This window comes from Amblyraja radiata, chromosome 28 (assembly GCF_010909765.2).
Source record: "Amblyraja radiata isolate CabotCenter1 chromosome 28, sAmbRad1.1.pri, whole genome shotgun sequence".
Taxonomy (NCBI): Eukaryota; Metazoa; Chordata; class Chondrichthyes; order Rajiformes; family Rajidae; genus Amblyraja; species Amblyraja radiata.
In genome coordinates this window covers 15,991,704-16,014,810 of record NC_045983.1, presented here as the reverse complement: position 1 = coordinate 16,014,810, position 23,107 = coordinate 15,991,704, and the positions used below count along the sequence as shown (strand labels likewise).

The window sequence follows — 23,107 nt, the reverse complement described above, 5'->3', positions numbered from 1 at the left end:
TCTCACTCCCCTTACCCGCACTAATCATCACTAGCCGGAGCAATTCTGGAGCAGTTCTGTCCTACACATTTAATTATGATTAAGTCAAAGGTTTTTTTTTTCCAATAATTGCAATCTTGGAAACTTTCTTTTACAAATGGACACTGGAAGCAGAGTTTTTGAATATTTTTAAGACAAAGGTTGATAGATACTTGATAAGCAAGGAATGGTTTACCATGGGCAGACATTAATGTGAACTCGAGGTTCCCACTTCCAACCGGAGCCGTCAGGAGTTGTGCGGGGCTGGTCCCGACATCATACTCACCAACAAAGATCCTATAGCTCCTCTATAATCTTTGCTCACCAATGAGCTGGGCAGGAGGCGGGCCGACTGAATTTGGACGTCGCACGGCGTCGGGCGTTGATGTCATCACGCAACGGCACGCCGGGCGGTGATGTCATCGCGCAACGCCACGCGATAGGAGTACGCCGTCAAGACGCTGCGTACGGCCTCAATGTGGCTGCGGGCCGCCAGGCATGTTTGGACCAAAGGTACACAAAAATGCTTGAGAAACTCAGCGGGTGCAGCAGCATCTATGGAGCGAAGGAAATAGGCAATGTTTCAGGCTGAAACCCTTCTTCAGACTGTTTGGACCAAAGATCTTTGGTTTGGACGGTCAGTTTTTCGGAGTCCCGCGCGATGTCCGGACCAGCCCCGCACAACTCCATACGGCTCCGGCGATCGAAGTGGGACCGGCCCCGTGAGGCCGTACGGCTCAAGCGACCACGTTAGGTCGCGCTCGCCGCATGCTAGTGGGACAGGCCCTTAAAGGTCTCATATTGGTGTTATAAATATCTAAGATATAATTTTCAACTTTTCCAGGTGCGTTTGGCTGACAAGGAATATTACAATTGCAGTGCCTATCCTGCAATCTCTATTTTTGATTTTTACTGTGAGCAGCTACGCTCTGTGTTTGTGTATGAATCCAGGAATTATTGCCAGAGGTAAATATTAGTAAGTGATCCACTACAAAGTCTGTCGTGAACCATTAGTCTTTTATTAAAATCATAAAGAGAGAACGTTACACACAGCAGTGCTCATCACATCAGCTCAAGTACTAACTGCCGTGGCAAAACGACAGGCTGACAAAAGTACATTACTCATGATGCCCCAAACCTGGACTGGATATATGGTGGAATGTGTGACATGCATATTATGTGTAGTGGAGATTATATAGGCATAAATTAATATGGTTAACCTGCATCCTTCCTCTTAAAGAACCAATGCATAATTTAAAAAACATTTGGCAGAATATATTGTAAAACAGCAATATCGGGTGAGTGCACTTATACATCGTGCTAGCATGTAAAATAAAGCAAGTCGTACACAGTTCAGAGATAGACAGTGAATTTTCGGATTTGGCTTGCATGCGTATGGTAGTACCCGTCTTCTTCCTTGACTGGAGATTGAACAGGAGAAGGTACCGGGGTTGTTGTCATTGCGGGCGAAAGCGGGGACTGTAGTGGCAGTGACTGGAGCGGTGAGGCAATCGGACGCGAGCCAGGCAGCGGCCGTGGAACCAAGGGAGATATCCCGTTAGACCGTGAAGGAGCCACGGACGGTTGGTCAGGGTATTGACGAGGAGGCACTGGCTCATTAACCAGACGGAGGTGCTGCCGGGTGCATCTGTAGATGCCGTTGTCAACACTGACCAGGTAGGAGAGTGGCTCCTCAGTGGACCCCAGAACAACACCCAGGCGGTCATAGCCTTTGGGCGACTGCAAATGGAAGACTTGCCCTTTGGTAAGTGGCGGTAGTGGTACGCTGGTCGTGTCCTAATGTTTCTTCTGAGCATCTCGGCCTTGCTGGAGCTTGGATTGAAATGCTGCCGGAGCACGAACTTGTAGCTGTAGCATCCGCTTGGCCATAGGTAGAGTACTGCGTGTCTGCCTTGACATGAGGCGCTGGGCAGGGGATCCCAGAATCGGATCACAGGAGATGTTCCGCAGGTTAAGCAAGTCGTGATAGACATCGGAGCAGGCCCTGTGTGATCAGTCCATTAACTGTTTGGCACTTCTTACTGCGTGTTCAGCCAGGCCGTTGGACTGCGTGTATTCGGGGCTGCTGGTAATGTGGCAAAAATCCCAGTGTTTAGCGAAACCCCTGAAGAGTTTACTGGAGAATTGACAGCCATTGTCAGAGAGCAGCGGGACCGGTGCCCTTTGGACAGCAAAGTGGCGCGTAAGTTTCTGGATGGCCATGGCGGGGTAGGACTACTGAGCAAATCGATCTCATACCACCCCGAGTATGAATCAACTAGGACCAGGTACTGTTTGCTATGCCACTCGAAAATGTCAGTCGCAACTGTGGACCAGGGTATGTCCGGTGTGGGGTGTGAGAAGAGCGGTTGTTTGGGCTGGTGCGGAGCTAAGCTGTTGCAAACCGTGCAGGCTTCGACTTAATCATGCACAAAATCGGCCATCCCAGGCCAGAAGAACATACTCTTTGCTCACTGGATAGTTGCTTCCACCCCGGGATGGCCCCGTGGACGTCCTCGAAATATGTGATGCGCAGAGATGCTGGAATAACTGCCTTGAGTCCCTTCACCACAATGCCGTCCTGGAAAACTAGTTAGTCACGAACCGGGTAGAACGGGCGAATTGGAGGCAGCTGGAAGTGTTTGTCTGACCAACCATGAAGGATGACAGTGGAGAGCGACTGTTGCGTTTTGGCTTCAGCCGTTTGTGCTGCAAGGTGATCAAAACACGCGGATGGAAGGTAAGACACCATCATAACCACATAACCATCGTCCTGACAGGTACTTCTCGCAGCTCCCTCGTGGTGACTGTGACAGGGTGACGGCTAAGTACACGTCCTTTATGTGTTTGTAAATCAATTTTATGTCATACCTTTGTAGTTCCATCATCAAACGTTCTAAGCGTGCAGGGGCCGCGTGCATTGGTTTGTTCATGATGCTGACCAAGGGCTGGTGGTCAGTTTCAATTGTGACCGGGTTCCCAAAGATAAAGTTCTTGAATTTCTTGCAGGCAAAAGGTATGGCGAACAGTTCCTTTTTGATCTGATCGTAGCGCCGTTCTGTGTCAGACATTGTGTGGGAGGCATAGGCGACAGGTCGGGCGGGGAGCCTTACCTTCATCTTGTAGGCAAACAGCACACAGCCCATACTGGGTGGCATCGCAAGTTAGGGTGCGGGCTGCTCAACATCGAAGTATGTGTCAAAGGACAAAGGACATTTATTATCATACACCAATTGGTGTAGTGAAATTTGACTTGCCATTTGCAGCACACCAATAAAAATAAGACACAACATTAAAGAATTTAACAATAGGGAGGTTGCACGCAGTCGAGGTCATGACCCGTGACGCGTACTGTTGCCATGCAACGCCAACTGGAGTACACACGGTGAACTGCAGGTAAGCATTTACTACTGCTGCCAATACAACGGGCCCTTCTTCTAGCCCAGCATCCGGACTGGTTGCACACCCGTGGACCCCAGGCCATCTATCCCCGCGGCCAGGGGTAGGAGGCGGACGGGGAGTCGGTGTGTCAGTGCGTCGGTGCAGCGCGGTCAATGACTCTGGGTGGGCGGAGGGAGCAGACCATCCCCAACTCTGCTGTAGCTGACGTTGCCCTGCTCCGACCTCGGCCCCGGTCCCGCTCCATCCTGGCCCCGCTCGGCCCCATGTGTGGGCGCTGCCGACCTACAGCCCCGTGACAGTGCGGCCCACAGAGGGAGAAGGTGTGGAGGGCAGCCATGGCCGGACAGCGCTGACCCCGGGTGGGAGAGTGGGGGCTGTCCCGAGGGGTGCTCCTTCGGCCGCTTACACCTTGGTGCTTGGGTTCAGAGCAAACCTTCCCACTTTCAATGACAGCACCCACAAATATTTATAGCACAAAAAATGACAATTTTGGCGGTTTTTAACAGGTAATAAGGTACACGTTCCGTGTGTTAACAGTGTGTGCCAGAAGCTGCCATGTCCTCCACATGGATTGAGCTGCTCGTGCGTCACGCACTTTGACCCGATGACCTTACGTGCAACCTCCCTATAAACATAAAAACATGCCCCCACATTGGTTCCCACTGTGAGGGAAGGCACAAAGTCCAGTCCTAACCCCTGTTCACCCATGGTCGGGCCTATTTGAGGCCTCCGCAGTTGCCTGGAGTGTCTGGAATGGCCGCTTCCTCCCCGGAGAATGCGGCTCCCAAAGTCCACAGGCCGCACTGGTTGGAGCTCGGCGAGAGATCCCAGGCTCCGCAGTATTTAAAGTTCAGCGCCGCCCCGCAGCTGGACGCTCCACTGAACGCAGCTCCGCAATGATGGAGTCGGCGGTCTCAGCACTCCGCAGCCCACCGCACGGCGACCCAGGTAAGGCATCGCCCGCTCTGTGATGGCGCTTCAGCGCTGTGCCGCCACTGAAGCCCCAGCAGGAAACGCCGCTTCAGGCCCCGTGGTAGGCCGCGAGGAAGGGGCGAAGATGCGGCTCAGAGAAAAGTCGCATCTCCGACCAGGTAGGGACTGAGAAAAAAAGTTTCCCCCTTCCCTGCCCCCTCACCCCCCACATATAAAAGATTAGACCTCCAAAACAAACACTATTAACTCACTAAAAATAAAGTAAAGGGTGTAAGGAATAACAGCTGCTGGCAGGGCAGCTACATTCGACGGCGCCCCCTTCACTGAGAGTGGGAGTGCAGGACATTTGTTGTTTGAGTGAAACAGGAAAGTGTCCCTAAACACTAACTCGCTTTTAAAAGACTCCCACTCGTCAGGTATTGTTTTACCCGCAGACATTTGCTCCCAATCTACTGTTGCTGAGGGCTCACTTGCACTATTGAAATCAGCATTCTCCATTTTAGCTTAACCTGAAGATAAACTTTATCCTTTTCCATAACTGCTTTGAAGCATACAGAATGGTGATCATGTTTTAAAAATGCCCGTAAATGACATTTCCACCACCTACCCAGTATAGGTAGTTTGTGAAATGTCACCACAAGTTAATCGACCTCCATCTTCACAGTTCAATTCCCTTTTGTTTCAGATTCTGTCGACATCAGTGGGATTCTGGATGCCCCAGAGGTGATCATCAATGGCACCATATTTACCAGCAAGTGGTGCCATATCTGTAAGATCTACCGTCCCCCAAGATGTCGACACTGCTACAGCTGCGATGTGTGTGTAGAGGTAAAATCTAGAACAAATTTGATCCATTGTTCTTTGAGGAATTCTCCTTGACTGATTGTTCGGAGTTATGAAAGGTCACTGCCGTTCACTGAGTGCCTGCTAGGAGAGCAGTGGGTAAAGTATATACAGTGTCCGTAGGCAATATTTTGGGCATCTGTTTATCTGTAACAAGGCTGCCACAAAGAGTTATAGACAAATGTCCTCAGGCAATACTTGGCCTGAAAAAGTGACCGAAGATAACACCATGATCGTTTCTCTGAGTTCGGAACAGGGCCTTGTTAAGTAAAGGGCCTTGTTAAGTAAATGTTTCCACTTGCCCATTATGGGATCCCTGACCATGTCAGCCAGTTTGAGGGTAGCTATAGATGAGCAATACATGCTAGCCAAGCCAACGATGCTGAGTTGTTGTGAATGAATTAGTTGGAGATAGCACAGTCCAGAATCACACAGTTGTGTTCTGTTCGTCAGAGTCATACAGCATGGACTCAGGCCGTTTGATCCAATTTGCCCACCAAGGTGACCCATCTACCCTAATCCCAACTGCCCACATGTGACCCATGTCCCTCTAAACCTTTTCTATCCATATACCTGTGCAAATGTGGTTGTAGTATTTGCCTCAACTACCGCCTTTGGCACCTGTTCCATATACCCACCACTCTATGTGTAAATAAAAAGCCCCTCACATTCCTATTAAATCTTTCCCAAAATTTCCCAAATTCATTCGAATTACGTTTAGGTCATGAGCAGGGAGATTTTTTGTGGTGCATTGTGCTGGTTGAGCTGTTGGATGATCAAAGTGTAGCTGATCTGACTATAAAAATGGGAAAAAGGCAGAGAATTAAAATATTTTTAAAGATAGATTATTTTTAATACAACTATCAGAAAACTATTGAAATGGTTTATATAATGTACAAAAAATTGCTGAGTGCTGCAATTGTTAATTTTGTGTTGTCAACAGGATCTTGACCATCACTGTTTCTTCCTTAAAAAGTGCATTGGGAAAAGAAACCATCGTTTTTTCTACACTTTACTCTTTTCCCTAACTGTCTATTTTCTTCTCATGTTTTCCTTCTGCACTATCTTTCTAGTGAAGTATCCCAATGCAATATTTCTATCCAAGATCACCACGTATCCTTTTACTGGCATTTGAAAGAAAGTTATGTTGTCTGTAGTTATTAGCACAGGATATCCCACATTGCAAAGTGCTTAATAAATTAGACTCCAGCATTACAGATAATTAAGCAGTACAGAAGTAGCCTATTGAACCTAACGTATCAGTGATGGATCCTTCATCATTTCACCCCATAAACACCCAGATTAAAGACAGCCCTCATATGTTAGGTTACAATGCTGGCACCATACAGGGCAACCGCGCCAACAGCCTGTCTTGTCTTTTTTTCCTTTTGCTATTTTGGTCTGTGTTGACTGTGTTTACTTGTGTGTTTTTAGTGACCCTTTAGTTTTTATATTATGTGGGAGTGGGGAAATCTTTTTTATCTCTTTCCTCGACGCCGTGAGCGTGCGTCGACCAAAGCTCACAGGAATTCTCGGGAAACCGAAGCCGAGGTGCGAGCGTGCGTCGACCAAAGCTCGAGGGCCCGAGTTGAGGCGCGAGCGGGCAAATGTCTTCAGTCGACAGGTATCTTGAACAACGGGGGGGGGGGCGGGAGGTGACGTCAGTCGCAGTGCGAGCAGGCGGCAGGCCGATCCATTGTCACATCATCAGCGGAAAAAAACAAGCGTTTTTAATGCAAAGTTGGATCGGTTTTGTGAACATTTGAATTAATAACTCAAGAAATAAAGCACAACATTTTCAGGTAAAAATCCAGGGGGTAAATCTCTACCAGAATTTCTTGGCTGAAGATTCATTAAACAATTTACTTGTCTTTTTTGATGTTGATTGCAAGAAATGATATTTTCCTTAATAATGTTTTGCAGTTTTATTCTTGCTACAATTTCGCTTCTTGCTTCTGTACCGTTATTTTTCTTTTTCGTTTTTCACACTTACCTCATCGCAGCTGGAATGACCACGTATGAGCAGGTAAAAGTAAAGATAACAGTTGTAATTTAATTTTCACTTCATTTAAACACAGAAACAGGGATTTAACCTAGTCTGTGTTTAGGGTTCACAAGAGCCTCTCCCCACCCTTATTTATTCATCCCATGACTCGTGTATTTCTCTGGCTTCCCTTGAAGCTATTCGTGTCATTTGCCTTAATTATTGTTCAAATACCACCTGCTGTTATGGCAAAGGAGATTTCTGAATCACCTTTTGGATTTAGTGGTGTGGTGATTCCTTGTCTTGCTACCTGCCATAAAGCACAGGTGAGCCATTTTAAATCAGTTGAGTTGTTGAAGTCATTAACTGCAATGTTACGATGTTCAATTTGGATCTGGGCTGTTTCAATAAATCACCATGTGAGCCTGGGGGATGGGCTGTGGGTGCAGGGTGGGGAAGAAAAGTCCCTACTCCTGCTGGTCCACAGGGAGTGGAGTCAAGTCACTTGGTGTAAAATCAAAATACTGCAGTGCTGGAACTCTGAAATAACAACTGGAAACACCCACTGAATATATTTATTTTATACTTTGCTGATATTACCTGATTTTCACCCAGAGAGTTGTGCATCTGTGGTTTTCATCCAGAGAGTTGTGAATCTGTGGAATTCTCTGCATCAGGCCAATTCTCTGGATGCTTTCAAAAGAGAGTTAGATAGAGCTGTTAAAGAAAGCGGAGTCAAGGGGTATGGGGAGAAGGCAGGAACTGGGTACTGATTGTGTGGTTGATCAGCCATGATCACAGTGGATGGTAGCACTGGCGTGTAGGGGCAAATGGCCTACTCCTGCACCTATTCTCTATTGTCCATTGACTGATCAATATGATTTTCTTGCTGACAGATTTTGAGGACATATAAAATGACAAGAATCCTTTTCACAAAGGATGTTGGAGAAACTTTACTGCCCTGTTGTTCGGTAACCAGCTATCGAGGTAAGATCGCCTTGTAAATAAGAATTTGAGGCAACGCAATCTATTGGCCAATCTATTATTTAAATACAGTATGATATTAAAACACTATGAGATAAACCATTTCACCAATGATGGAAATATAACACAATCTATAATATAGATATAGCAATACAATATAATATAGCAATCACCGTTCCCTTAAATAATCCTGATAAATTTAGATTGAAGCTTTGCAGACTGATAACACTTATTTTACTTTCCAGTTCCAATGAAGGGTCTTTGACCTAAACCTTAACTCTATTTCTCTTCCTACAGATGTAGCCTGATCGGCTGAGTATTTCCAGCATTTTCTGGTTTTATTGTGGCATTTAAATGAACCTCCTTGAGGAGGATTTCTGCTGCCTGGCATCAGGCCGCAGCAAATTCACATCCTGAAGTGTCCCAGCAATGTACACTGCTGTGTGAGGATCTTTACCAGATGAACTGCGATGGTTCAAGATGGTAGTCCCCCATCGCTTTCTCAAGGGCAATTGAAAATAGGCAATAAATGCAGATCCTATTAGGGACACTCGCACTTAAAAAATATATTGATTTTCTTTAGCCAGAGGGTGGTGAATCTGTGGAATTCATTGCTACAGATCGCTGAGGAGGCCAAGACATTAAGTATTTTTAAAGCAGAGATTTATAGGTTTTTGATTAGTAAGGGTTTCAAAGGTTGGGGGAGAAGGCAGAATGGGGTTGAGAAAGAAAAACAGATCAGTTATGATTGAATGATGGAGCTAACTTGATGGGCCGAATGGTCTATTTCTGCTCCTATGTGTCATGGTCTTATAGACTTCTTATGGTTCCAGCTGCATTGTAAGTCTGAACATCAGCATTACTAATTTAGTTCACTTTGTTTTATTTTAGTTGTACAACAGTGACTGAAGTCACTGTGATCCCAGGTCATCTGGTGGAACGTCCATCCGTCAGTTCAAAGTGTGCAGACACCACATCTACGACTTTTATATCCATCCTATCTCGTTCCAATGCTGTTGTTCCACTACCTGTCACTTTTGTTCCTACTTTACCCAACCGCCCTCAAGTGCCCCCTTGCCCACTTTCTCTTACCTTAACGAAAACTCTGGTGCTCCATTTCAAACTCTTTCCTCTCAACTGGCCTATTTACCTGTTACCACATTATCTACCCATTCCCCTGACAATACCCACTCCAGCTCCCTCTCCTTATAAATGTCCTGCCTAAACCTTAACTGCCACTGCTCGGATCAACAGAACTGGAACGAATATAACAAACTATTTTCCTTGTTACCTTCTCACTTCCCACTTGTTGCCTTCTCACCCCACTTCCCTTCCCCTCTCTGCTTCTATTTGGACTGATGGAGGTGCATTCTAATGCCTGTGACCTGTGCAGCTAAAGGCGTGGTTGCCAATGAAGGAACAACTGCAGTACTGAAACGGTAAGAACATTTAAATAATTGCAAGGAGAGATCTGATTGACCATTCTCTTCAAGAATTGTCAGCTATTGTTTACAGGGATTGTCTTTTGCAGGCTCCAGCACAAATGTGACATTTGGGCAAATGATTCTCCCTCAACGTGGTTCAAGAAGTTAGCAATTCACAAACGTCTGTGAGGACAGGAAGAGGCATAGAGGTAACATTCTACAAATGTGACTTATTGGTGAGTTGCAGTTTCTAGTTGTTCTGTATTGGTTTTTGTTTATTATTAGTGTGTACCAAGATAGAGTGAAAAATGTTGTTCACATACTATCCAGATAAATCATACCAAATACGAGTACATCAGATGGAGCAAAAGGGAAAAAGGGAACAGATTGATTAAAACACAATCACATCAGCCAAAATTCCAGCAGCCTCCCAGTTTTCTTCCTTTTTAATCTCTGGCCTATGACTGATTTAGACTTGTTTATTTGACCATCCCGGGCAATAAGGCCAGTTTCGACACCATTAACTCTCCCCCAGAGTCCCCCCACAAACAGTTTCAGAATTGCTGGCTGCAAAACCATTTGGGGTCATCCCTGTGCTAAAATACTCGGCTCGTCTTTGTTCAAAATTATATCTTTTAAATTTATGTCACGTGCATTACTTCTGCATCCAAAGTAATTTTAGGAATTGTGTTCATTGAATGACATTTGTTGTTTCAGTCTGCTCCGTTGTGGCTGCCTATTGAAAGAGCTTTTTGGAGACAGGTGAGGTTTGATAATCTTGAACATGAAAGACAAGATTTTCCTGTTTAAAATCTATTGCATTCTTTTGAGTAGCTGTATATTGTATTGAAGCAATGTCACAGAGGTAACGAATGTTGATACCTGTTACTTGAGAAGAATAATATCATAGAGCATGAAACCAGGCCCTTCGGCCCTAAGCCATCCCTGTCGACCCAGATGCTCCATTTACCAAGAGTTCATAGTGTTTATTGTCATATGTAATAAAATGAACAATACATTATTTCTTGCAACAATATACGAGTCAGTAAATGCAATACACACAGATAATATAATAAATTAGGAAATATAAATTAATAACCGATACTAGTGCAAAGAAAATGCACATTTCTTTGTGCAACTAAAGACACTCTGCTTTAATCGTTGAGGTTAGTGTTTAGTGTTCAAAAACGTAATGCTTGTAGTGAAGAAGCTATTGCTGAACATGTTCACTGTTTCAGACTCTTATACCTTCCTCCTAATGGCAGGATTGAAATGAGAGTGTGGGTCTATAATGATATTGGTTGCCTTTTGAGGCTTGCCTCGTATAGATTCTTTCAATTTATGGGGTCAGAACATCTGACGGACCAGGCAGTGTCTAACACTATTGACCAAATCCCATTTGCCCATATCTCTCTCAATCCTTCCAATCCATTTATCTGACCAACTGTCTTTTAAAGGCATAATATTCCTTCGCTCTATAGACGCTGCCTCACCCGCTGAGTTTCTCCAGCATTTTTGTCTACCTTCGATGTTTCCAGCATCTGCAGTTCTTAAACAACTGGCTTTTAAATGTGTCATTATATCTGCCTTAACCATTTTCACTGGTAGCTAATTCCATATACTCACCACCTCCGTGTGGAAAGGTTGCTCCGCTGGCTCCTACTAATCAATAGCAAAAGTTGTACCATCTATAGGATACACTGTAGCAACTTTGAGTGTGTTTCCAAAATAAGCTGTTCCAGTACTGGCCACCGAGGAGCACCATCTTCCAATCTAGAAAGCAGCCATCTCTGACTACTGTCTTTAACCATTTTTGAAATTCCTGTTGTCAATACAAACTATTTAATTGTTTGAGCATCAATTTTGCCAAATGGGTTTCATGCAGGTCTTTATTGATTTCAGAAAATCCATGTAGAGAGCATCTACTGAATTCGCTTAATTAACCTTCTCTGCTTCTTCAACAAAAATTAAGTCAGGTTAGTCAAACACAACTTGCTTTTAATATATCCATGCTGGTTATCTTTTATTGACTCAAATTTCTTTAAATGTTTCTTAATTATTTCCCCAAATATTTCAATTGTCAAGATTTTAAGAATAAGGAGTAAGCCGTTTAGAACGGAGATGAGGAAACACTTTTTCTCACAGAGAGTGGTGAGTGTGGAATTCTCTGCTCAGAGGGCGGTGGAGGCAGGTTCTCTGGATGCTTTCAAGACAGAGCTAGATAGGGCTCTTAAAATAGCGGAGTCAGGGGATATGGGGAGAAGGCAGGAATGGGGTGCTGATTGTGGATGATCAGCCATGATCACATTGAATGGCGGTGTTGGCTCGAAGGGCCGAATGCACTGCAGGTACTCCCTCCAGATTACTTTGACAGATCCTCCCAAATCATGGTATTCACCACCAAAAAGCATACGGCTTCTGCAGGATACCCCCCAACTACCTTCCTTCCTGACTTGTCCATCCTTCATTGTCAATGTATCAAAGTCCTACCATGATCTCACAACAATGATACTGATATTATTTGGAGTTTGTTCAATTGGATGTTCCCAATTTCACCGGAAACTAGACTTAGCGATTCATGATCTTGTGATCACGGGAAAAAAGCAGAAACTGGTGGAAATTACTTTGCAGTTCCAGCAGCGTCTGTAGAAAGGAAAAGAGAGTTAATGATTCAGATCAAAGACATTCCATTGGAACTGGGTTTAAAGATGCTGACAAAAGAAGGAAGGGAAAACTTTTGATGAGATGGAGGTCTGTGGAAATGAAGTGACGATGAAGAGTGGATAAGGCTTAGCGAAAAAAAGTGCTAAACAGATTAGAGAATAAGAAAAGAAACTTGGAGAAGACAAATAATTGAAATAAAATGGACAATGCTGAAGGACTCACCAGGTCAGGCAACATTTGTGAAGAAAGAAGTTGACCCAACATGGCAGATTGATGAAAGATATTCAGAACAATCATTGGCCTGTGGCAGAAATTTTGCTTAACTAAATTTTGTGCCCCACCGTTCCAGCATTTACAGTTGAATTTATTTTCTGCTAGCAATTTCCACGTGGATATTTAAGCAAAATTCAAGAGCACTTAATGCAATAGGCGAGGTCAGAGGATATGTTGGTGAATCTTGTCCTTGCTGGTAAGACTGGAATTCTACAGGTATTATAAGTGCAATATTTAAGGAGAACACAGATAGTTGGATGAACAATATTGTAAGAGTAGCCAATTTGGATTTCCATTGTATTGACTGGAACTGCCATAGTGCAAAGGGCTTTCAAGGGGTGGAATTTGTTAAATATGTCCAGAAAAAAATTCTCAAACAGTATGAAGAAGGTTCTACAGTGCAGGAGGCAACACTGAGCTGTGTGTTAGGAAATGAGACTGGGCAAGTGAAGGGTCAGTGGGTAGCACTTCTGGACCAATGATAAGAATTGCATTAGTTTAAGATAGTTACGGGAGAAGATAGGACTGGTTCACAAATCAATGTCCTAAATTGGGATAAGGCAAGTTTTGAAGGAACTGACAGGAATTCGTAAAGGTTAGTTGGGAGAAAATATTGCAGGAAAAGGGACACGCAGCAAGTGAAAAGGCTTTAAAAAGGGGTGAGGGAAAGAGGTTTAGGTAATGGATGAAATGCGATTGAGAGCTTCATTGGCTGCAGATGGAGAGCCTTGCCTTGAATGCACCTCCTTCCATTTAGTCTCTTGTATGGATGCTTCATTTTCTCTTGGTTTCTCTGATTCTGCCTCGTCTATTTTTTAGATGAGATTGCAGTTGCCTTGTTCAGTGTCAGCAGCTGCATGAGGTTCCCTGGGAATTTTTCAGCATTACACTCATTACTACAAGGCAGCATTTGGGAACAAGATGTATTTGTATTGTTGAAGGATAATTGCTACGAAATATTGTGAGCCTCCAGCATTTGATAGCAGCTCTGCTGATGCCTGCAATTATGTTTAACACTTTGATAGGAGAATGTGAATATCCAAGCCATGCAACTGAGTCTACAATTTAAACACTAATTCTCTCATCTCTGATTTCAGGTAGAGTGTATCGCTGGAACCAGTATGCTGGGACCGCAGATGAGAACATCGTGGAGCCGCGGTTCTGTGGAGCGGCCAGCTGCGATGCTGAACGTTACATCCCGGAGCCTGGGATCTCTTGCTGAGATCGCCAGTGTGGGAGCTCCGTCCGGCGCGGTCTGTTGGCTTGGAAGCCGCGGTCTCCGGTGGGAAGGCGGCCGTTCCTGGCACCCCAAGCCGCTGGGGGTTCTCCCAACGCCGAAGCACCATCACCCGGCGAGAACATCGGGCGCCGTGGCGGCGACTGTGGAGGCCTCAATAGGCCCGACTTTGGGGTGGACAAGAGGATTGGGACTGGGACTTTGTGCCTTCCCCCACAGTGGGAATCACTGTGGGGGGATGTTTTTGTGTTGAATTCTTTTTGAATCTATGTTGTATTTTTATTAGTGTGCTGCAAGGACATCACAAGTTCCCCTGAATAAGGGGATTAATAAAGTTTAATCTAATCTAATCCATGGGGAAATAGGTTTCAGCCCAATCGCACAAACCTTGGCAGGTAACGTGTTTTGAGTAATTTTAACAGTACAGGTTGAACACCGATGCGTCTCCTCACTCCACTGCTGTGTAAATATTTGGTGGTGCAATGTGGTTCAATCTGTCTGTAAACCCTCAGATTCAACAGCAGCAACAGATTATCAGGCTGGCTGGTGGATGGAGTGATAGGTGTATTTGATGGTGGTGGTGCAATGGTCAAGAGTGTTAGCATTCCACGATGCAAAAGGCATGCTGATGCTGTTTGGGTAAATTGAAATCTGAGCTTATCCATTATTACAGAAAGAAAAAGATAAATGTTGTGAGATTATTAAATATCACTGGGCAGTGAGAACTGAATGTCCTCTTACAAGAAATGCATAAAGGAAGTGCAGAGATGCAGTGCGTAATCAGCAAGTCAGAAGAAATGTTGCCTTTATTATGAGGGGGATGACTTGCACGAGTAAGGAAATCTTGCCTCTGGTTCTTCCGCGTGCTGGTGAGGTCACAGCCAGAGAACAGCCAATAGTTTGCTGATGTATCAAAGGGAGGATGTGTTTGCAATGAAATCAGTTCAGAATGGGTTTACAAGATTGATCCTGGGCTGAAGAGCCTGTGAGGAACAATTGAACAAATGGGCTTGTCATAAGAATGAGGTATGTTCAAGCAGGAACTGCAGATGCTGGAAAATCGAAGGTAGACAAAATTGCTGGAGAAACTCAGCGGGTGGTGCGGCAGCATCTATGGAGCGAAGGAAATAGGCAACGTTTCGGGCCGAAACCCTTCTTCAGACATTTTGTCTACCATAGAATGAATTGAATTGAATTGAATTTCCTTTATTGTCATTCAGACCTTTCAGTCTGAACGAAATTCGTGCCTGCAGTCATACATACAATAATAGACAACAGAACAGACAGTAAACACAAATTAACATCCACCACAGTGGGTCCACCAAGCACCTCCTCACTGTGATGGAGGCAAAAATCTAGGGCTGCAGGTCTCTCCCTCCTCTCTCTCCCTCTGCGCTGAGCGATACCCCACCGGGCGATGGAAAATCAGTCCCGCGGCTCACCGAGCTCCGCGAACGGGCCGTTCAAACACCGGGGGCCCGGGTGGTAGAAGCTGCCGCCCTCAGTCCAGCGGACCAGCTGTTGACGACGTCGTCCACTGGCCCGCGGCTGAACCCCGGACTCAGGCCGCCGCCGCCGCCAGAACGCCGTCTCAGCCACCGGAGCACTGTTCCAGCCCCGAGCCGGGTCACCCTCACGTGAGCGTCTCAGCCACCGCGCCAGGCCGCCCCGCGGGAGCGCCGTTACCCTCGGAGCTGGGCCGCCCCCACGGGAGCGCGTTACCCCTCGAGCTGGGCCGCCACAACGGGAGCTTCTCAGCCCCCGCGCCAGGCCGCCCTCACGGGAGCGTCACAGCCCCTCACGGGAGTGCCGTTCCAGCCCCGAGCCGGGCCGCCCTCACGGGAGCGAGCCCAGGGCGAGTCCTGACAGGCTGCCTCCGGAGCCTCGAGGTCGCCAGCTCCGCCATTAGGCCTCAGCGCAGACGGAGGCAGAGAAGGGGGATACGACAAAAAAGTCACATACCCCCGAAGGGAGAGACAGCAAGTCCTGATTCAACCCCCCACACACATAAACACAACCTAAAACCAAAAACATAGCCAGACAAAACGAAAAAAACAACACAAAAAAGTAAAAACAAACGGACTGCAGGCGAGCCGCAGCCGTTCACCAGCGCCGCCACTTCCAGAACCAAGTTCCGCCACACAACAGTTTCTGAGAGACTTGGTAGAGTGAGCGATTCCTTTGCTTATGGAGTCTGTAAACAAGTGAACATAGTTTCGGGGTGAAACATCACCACTTTAGACGTGTGGGGGAGTTTCTTCTTTTGAGCATTGTGATTCTGCGATTCTCTGCCCCAGAAATCTAAAGGTCCAGGGTGAAGAATTCATTATTGTTGGGGTCTAAATTCCCCAAATACTGTTAGCCTTTAACAAATTTGTGGCAACCAGTTTCCTGCTGACATTGTTGCCTGCAAGTATCAGGTTTATCATCTCCTTGAATGCTTCCAGTCCTGTTGGTCTCTGTAGACATAAAGACATTGGCCAGAGTTTCCACCACTTCCATCTTTGTGTCCTTCCCCTCTGCATCAGGTGCTGTTTCTACTTGAAAATTGCCAACTTCTCGAAGCATTCCTGTTTAATTGTATCTGTTTTTCCCTTCCAAGTGTTGACAAATCCTTCCCCTCAGACTCCTTTCCACCAACCTCCTTACTACCAATGCTGGCTCACAGCTCTATAATTGCCCTACTTCTCTCCAGTCATCTGGAACCATGCCTCAGCCAGAGCCCTAGCAATCTCTTCCCTTGCCTTATCTTTGCTTTGACTGCATTTTAATGTTCATTGGGTAAAAAATAACTTTCCATTGTGTATCGTGGATATTATTTGCATTTGAGTCTTCAAATCTTCTTTCTGATATGTTTATTACAGGGGAAATTTCCAGAACAGGACACAGCAGAAGATGGTTATCATGGTGTATCCCCTGTGAATGCATTTCCACCACAGAATCACTATGGTAAGGTGTGATTCACTCTCTGTGCCTATATTTTCACAAACGTCCACAAAGTGGTTCTGTCTCACCAAATCTTTGCTCATCATTTTACAAACCCTCCCTAACTTGTTATGTTGTTTTATCCCATCCAGATGAAGGACTCAAAACATCTATTTCTCCATATCTCCCCACAGATGCTGCCTGGCCCTTCTGCAATTTATTATTTCTGCTCAAGATTCCAGTATCTTCAGTCCCTTTGAGTCTTCTTCAGGTGTTGTTTTATTGCCCACAACCTCCCTCTACCACTTCTTAAACATAAACATTTTATTTAAATGAAATGTATTGAAGTTGTAATATATGCATTTATTTTTAGTTAGTTTTAAGTTTTCATTATTTTACCCGTATGAAATTCATGTTTTCCTGGCTGTGTGATTGAAATACAAATAATTGATCTCGAAAATTATGTTCAATATGGAGTAATGTGGCCTGTTTTGGTGCTGTGTGATTCTAAGACTTTCTATGACATTAGTGTTTGTACACTTTGCTTAGGCATCTATGACATGCTGGGAAATACATGGGAATGGACTGAATCGGAGTACGTTCCAGCAGGCCCACCGGTAAAGGTTGAATCTCAGAAGATTTACGTTCTGCGTGGATCCTCATGGATTGACATGTGGATGGACTCGTGAATCATAAAGCACGGGTCACAAGCAGGTAAAACACAATGCAATCACAATGCTGCCCTGACACAGGTATATTTCTTGATCGTTTACACTCCTTTTCCCTGCCAGTTTCTCAAAGGTGCTAAATGTGTCTGGAATTCCATGAGCGTCAGGTAACCTTTGGCACTTAACTGTGTTAACAATGTCAGATGATTTGAAGTATTGCCATTGTACTTGTATACCCCCAAATTCATTTGATTTTCTTTCAGATTACCTAAACTATTTTCAATGTAACTGTTGGGTAACGTGAGGTAGCTCGACAAGGCCAAATTTTGTCAAATGCAGGAGCTGCCTTTTGTATTTGACTCCACGTGTATTACATACTCTTGGCCTTGTTTAATTTTTTTTTTGGATTAATTCCCCTTGAGAAGATGGGGCTAAACTGTGTTTTGAATCATGTGAAGGTGTCCCCATTACAGCATCTGGTAGGCTGTTCCAGCTTGTTGCTAATTGCTGGTTTAAGGAAGGGCGAGGCGATAGACCAGAATAGGTCGGAACTAGGGGAGGGAGGTGTTCTCAGGTGCCAGGTGTCCCTATTTTTCCAGGCTGCAGAAGTTGTGGGCTTGGACATGATTATCGAGGAGGTCTCAGTAAAAGTTGTATCCAGTGCATACAGCAGCCACAGGGTGCTGAGGATGGACAGAATAAATGTATGATGAAGAATGAAGTGCTAATCGAACATCCCACCCTGTGCTGCAGAGTTGAGCTGCCTGAACGTTAGCAGAACTGTTCTTGTCCCTCCAGGTGAGTGGAGGGTGTTCCATCACACATTTCTAACTTGTCCTGTAGATGATAGAGTGGCAAAGGGTAATCAGGTGATGGGTCACTTGTCACAGAATTTCACCTGGAACGTCAACCTGCATTAGATTTTGTATATCCGGTGTGGATATGCATTCGCTCTGACTCCAAGGCAAGGGTGCACTGAGTCACAGACGATACTGTCAGTCTCTGCACAGCCTCGAGATGGACTCCTACATTAAAATAAGTAGTAGCATGTACTCCTAGTACCACGGTTCTGGTTAGATGGGTAACTATCCTGCACAAATCATTTCAATAAGTTGCAGCTCAGAAGTAGATTACACTCTGCACTTCTGTGGACTTAAGTTTTGTAGAACATAAAATGGCAGCAGCAAACTAACTGACATCTTTGTTTTTAGAATGGGAAACACCTCAGACTCAGCTTCCGATAACCTGGGATTCCGATGCGCTAAAAGCCTGGTTCCATCTAACCATAAACAAAAAGGAAACAATAAAACTGAACTCTGAAAGGTGTCATTTTAAAGCAATTGGTGAAATGTCAGCAGGCCAATTTTGGGTGTCACACAGATTGATATTGAACATGTATCTCAAGTATATCCTTCAAGTATCTCCTTCAAGTATCTCCTTCATATTTAATAAATAATTATATCTTCCTTTCATATTTGATAAACATTTTGACATTAAATAAATTGAATTTTGTTTGACTACCTGAAGAATCGTCATTGTTTCAGAAACTGTTGTAACAAATTAGTATTCATTCTTAGCTGTAAATTGAATTTCCTGTTCTAGAGACCTAACAAATGATGCTGTGATTTATCACTTCTGCCAGCTAGTGTAATCCCTCACCTTCTCCACATGCCTTTCTACCTTCCACATGGACTACTCCCTCTGTGACTCTTTTCTCAGTTCATCCTTACCCACCATACATTCCTAACTCCTGGCACTTTATCTTGCAATTGGTGGAAATGCAATACTTGTTCTTGCACCCCCTCTCTCACCATCACCCAGAGATCTAAACAGTCCTTTCAGGTGACACCTCTTCCAACCTTGTCTGCTGCATTCAGTGGTCCCGATATGATTAATGTAGATTAGGCGACCAATTTGCTGAGGAGCTGCTCTCTGTCTGCAATGACCAATCTGCTCCCAACTGCAAGGCAGTTCATTTACACGTCAACTTGTCTATCCTCGGCCTTCTCCACTGCCAGGGTGAAGCCCAATGCAAACCAAAGAAACATAATCTCATAATTCCACCTGGGTGGTCTACAACCCAATGGTATGAACATTGAATATTCCAATTTTAATTAACCCTCACCCCAGATGTGCTTTCCCCACCTCCTTCCATCCTCTTCTAGTCTTCCCAGTTTAATCTTCACACCCTCCTTTCTTCACATCCATTCTTCTTGCGTCACTGGGCCAGTTAGTTGATATGGCAGAAGGTGTTTAATTCGGATAAATGTGTGGAGTATTTTGGTAGGACAAACTAGAGGAGTACTCACACGGTAAATAGGGCCTTGGTGAATGTTGTAGAACAGAATGTTTTAGATGCTGATGCATATTTTCATGAAAGTGGAGACGCGGGTAGACAGGGTTGTGGACCGGGCCTACTGAACTTCGCCGTCGCACTGGGCCCGCCCAATAACGCCGCTGGACCCGACCTACCGGGCATCGCCAACATGGCCGCCGCACCGCACCCGACCCATCTCGTCGCCTTCCCGGGCTGGCCGAGCCGCGCCGCCCCGCCCTGCCGACCATCCGCCCACCGGGACTTCCCACACATCGCCCGCGGACCCCGACTCCAACCGCCCATCGACTCCGAACATCGGGTCAACATCGGGAGTCCGTTGACCCGCGCCACTGGACTCACACCATCGGGTCCGGTGACCCGCGCCACTACACCTCCCTCCAACAACCCACAGCCGTCGCCTTACCTGGAGCCTGAACTCTGCACTGGGCCTGAAGCCTCCACGCTGCTAACTCCCACTCTCCTGGGTTTGACTCCACTGGGTCCTAGTGCCAGTCGACCCAGCCTGGTCAACCTCAGTGGCAGTTCCACTGAGTCTTCCCCATCCCCCTCTAACTATGTGACCCCTGCTCTTCCCCACCCACACCACAGCCCTCTCACCCCTCCCCCACCCCCCCCACCACCCACCGCCTCCCCACCACACATTGCCTCGTCCCCAGTCCACCCACCTGCCTTCCTCCGGACCCAACCCCCATCCCTGCCAGGTGTTCACTATCCCCCCCCCCCCCCCCCGCCCCGCCCGGACCTCCCCCTCTCCAACACCGAACGGTCTGTCCTCAACAGAGGTCTTACCTTTGTCCCCCTCCGTCCCCACCTCAATGAATTCCGCGCCCACCATGACTTGGAGCTCTTCTACCGTCGCCTCCGCTTCACAGCGTACTTCCATGGGAAGGAGTCCTCGCCCCCCCACTGATGACCCCTTTTCCCGTCTCCAACGCACCCCCTCTTCGTGGAACCCCCCTCGTGGCCAACTTCCGGATTTAGAACTCTTCATCAAAAACTGCCGTCGCGACATCAACCGCCTCAACTTCTCCACTCCCCTGTCTCACTCCAATCTCTCCCCCCATGAACGTTCTGCCATCGACTCACTCCGCAACAACCCAGGTTGGGTTATCAAACCCGCCGACAAGGGAGGTGCCGTGGTATTCTGGCGCGCCGATCTCTACAAAGCTGAGGCCACGCGCCAACTCTCGGACACCTCCTACTTACCCTTGGACCATGACCCCACTGACGAGCACCAGGCCACCATCTCCAGCACCATCACCGACTTCATCAACTCCAATGCCCTACCCGACCGAGCCTCCAACCTCATCGTTCCCCAGCCCCGCACGGCCCGATTTTACCTTCTCCACAAAATCCACAAACCTGACTGTCCCGGAAGCACCATTGTCTCTGCCTGTTCGTGCCCCACCGAACTCATTTCCAAATACCTTGACTCCATCCTAGCCCCCTTGGTTAAATCCCTCCCTACCTATGTTCAAGACACCTCAGACACTCTCCATCGTCTCCGCGCATTCCATTCTCTAGGCCCTCACCCCCTCATCTTCACCATGGACGTCCAGTCACTCTACACCTCCATCCCCAACCAGGATGGTCTCAAAGCCCTCCGGTTCTTCCTCGACCAGAGAAGCAACCTATACCCAGCCACTGACACTCTCCTCCACCTAGCGGAGCTGGTCCTTACCCTCAATAACTTCACGTTCGACTCCTCCCATTTCCTCCAAATACAAGGCGTAGCTATGGGCACACGCATGGGCCCCAGCTATGCCTGCCTATTTGTCGGTTACGTCGAGCAATCCTTGTTCAATACATACCAGGGCCCCATCCCCGACCTCTACCTCCGCTACATCGACGACTGCTTTGGTGCCACCTCCTGCACCCGCACACAACTGACTGGCTTCATCCACTTCACCACTAACTTCCATCCGGCACTCAAATACACCTGGACCATTTCTGACACTTCCCTACCATTCCTTGACCTCACTATCTCCATTGCAGGTGATAGACTTCTGACCGACATCCACTATCAACCCACTGACTCCCATGGCTATCTGGACTACACTTCTTCCCACCCTGCTTCCTGTAAGGACTCCATCCCCTACTCCCAATGTAAACTGAATTTCCTGTTCTAGAGACCAAACAAATGATGCTGTGATTTATCACTTCTGCCAGCTAGTGTAATCCCTCACCTTCTCCACATGCCTTTCTACCTTCCACATGGACTACTCCCTCTGTGACTCTTTTCTCAGTTCATCCTTACCCACCATACATTCCTAACTCCTGGCACTTTATCTTGCAATTGGTGGAAATGCAATACTTGTTCTTGCACCCCCTCTCTCACCATCACCCAGAGATCTAAACAGTCCTTTCAGGTGACACCTCTTCCAACCTTGTCTGCTGCATTCAGTGGTCCCAATATGATTAATGTAGATTAGGCGACCAATTTGCTGAGGAGCTACTCTCTGTCTGCAATGACCAATCTGCTCCCAACTGCAAGGCAGTTCATTTACACGTCAACTTGTCTGTCCTCGGCCTTCTCCACTGCCAGGGTGAAGCCCAATGCAAACCAAAGAAACATCATCTCATAATTCCACCTGGGTGGTCTACAACCCAATGGTATGAACATTGAATATTCCAATTTTAATTAACCCTCACCCCAGATGTGCTTTCCCCACCTCTTTCCATCCTCTTCTAGTCTTCCCAGTTTAATCTTCACACCCTCCTTTCTTCACATCCATTCTTCTTGCGTCACTGGGCCAGTTAGTTGATATGGCAGAAGGTGTTTAATTCGGATAAATGTGTGGAGTATTTTGGTAGGACAAACTAGAGGAGTGCTCACACGGTAAATAGGGCCTTGGTGAATGTTGTAGAACAGAATGTTTTAGATGCTGATGCATATTTTCATGAAAGTGGAGACGCGGGTAGACAGGGTTGTGGACCGGGCCTACTGAACTTCGCCGTCGCACTGGGCCTGCCCAATAACGCCGCTGGACCCGACCTACCGGGCATCGCCGCCGGACCGGGGCACCCCCAACATGGCCGCCGCACCGCACCCGACCCATCTCGTCGCCTTCCCGGGCTGGCCGAGCCGCGCCGCCCCGCCCTGCCGACCATCCGCCCACCGGGACTTCCCACACATCGCTCGCGGACCCCGACTCCAACCGCCCATCGACTCCGAACATCGGGTCAACATCGGGAGTCCGTTGACCCGCGCCACTGGACTCACACCATCGGGTCCGGTGACCCGCGCCACTACACCTCCCTCCAACAACCCACAGCCGTCGCCTTACCTGGAGCCTGAACTCTGCACTGGGCCTGAAGCCTCCACGCTGCTAACTCCCACTCTCCTGGATTTGACTCCACTGGGTCCTAGTGCCAGTCGACCCAGCCTGGTCAACCTCAGTGGCAGTTCCACTG

The 23,107-nt window shown here is 46.8% G+C and overlaps 1 protein-coding gene across 1 annotated transcript in view; it reads left to right on the top strand.

The window, feature by feature from the left end:
* The window catches only part of LOC116989156 (probable protein S-acyltransferase 6), a 116,500-nt gene that overhangs the window by 37,775 nt on the left and 55,618 nt on the right, over window positions 1-23,107 (top strand). The window contains exons 2-5 of the mRNA XM_033046382.1: window positions 10,306-10,350; window positions 11,491-11,564; window positions 16,627-16,711; window positions 17,237-17,401. The gene's annotated coding sequence lies outside the window, so the exon portion shown is untranslated. The remainder of the gene's footprint in view (window positions 1-10,305; window positions 10,351-11,490; window positions 11,565-16,626; window positions 16,712-17,236; window positions 17,402-23,107) is intronic.